This window comes from Fukomys damarensis, unplaced genomic scaffold (genome assembly GCF_012274545.1).
Source record: "Fukomys damarensis isolate Sample0158 unplaced genomic scaffold, DMR_v1.0_HiC HiC_scaffold_1, whole genome shotgun sequence".
Classification (NCBI taxonomy): Eukaryota; Metazoa; Chordata; class Mammalia; order Rodentia; family Bathyergidae; genus Fukomys; species Fukomys damarensis.
Genome location: NW_022900913.1, coordinates 58,337,760 through 58,338,570, shown reverse-complemented (window position 1 = coordinate 58,338,570; position 811 = coordinate 58,337,760).

Below are 811 nucleotides of genomic sequence, written 5' to 3'. Positions count from 1 at the left end.
TTTTGTGAGTCTTAAACTATTTCTAACCAAAAAACTTTTTTCTTTTTTATTTACTCTTTATCAGTATATGTTTGTAATGCATATTGGTTATAATCATTGTGGAGAGTAAGTAAGTGTAACATATAATATGTCTTACTTGTTTTTATTCCCCTTCTCCTTTCCCTCCTCCTTCATTCCATCTTAAGACCTCCTTCCCCTTTACCAAAGATCTATCACCCTATTTCTTATTGTCTATCTTTTTCTTTGCTCTTTAAATTATTTATACTTTGGGTTCTTCATATAAGAGAAGTTTGCAATACTTAAGCATTCATGTCTGATTTATTTCACATAATATTATGGTCTCAAGGTGCATCCATTTTCCTACAAATGACTCAAATTTAGGCTTCTTTATGGCAGAATAGTACTCCATTGTGTCTCTATCTCTCAGTGATAATTCTCAAAGTAAATGACCTCAACTCCACAATTAAATGACAGACTGGCTGTTAGGGAAGATCATGTTAAAGTATTTTGTGATGCTGCCATCACAGGCTGCATTTTCCTGGTGCTTCTTGGCTTTTAAAATGACTTCCTGCCCTTACCTTTAGCACCCCCACCCCAAGGCCACAGTGGTCCAGAGAAACTGAAACCTGTTTCTGCAGGACTGGACCCATAAAAGGCAACCTGGCCTGTAATAGGTTAAAAGTAGCCCACTCCTCATAAATAAACAATAGCCCAGCCCAAAACTAATAAAAGGACCTTCCTTTCTTTGTTCTTCTCTCTCTTTTCTTCCTCCTCCTCCTCCTCTTCTCCCTCCCCCTCCCCCTCCTGCTCC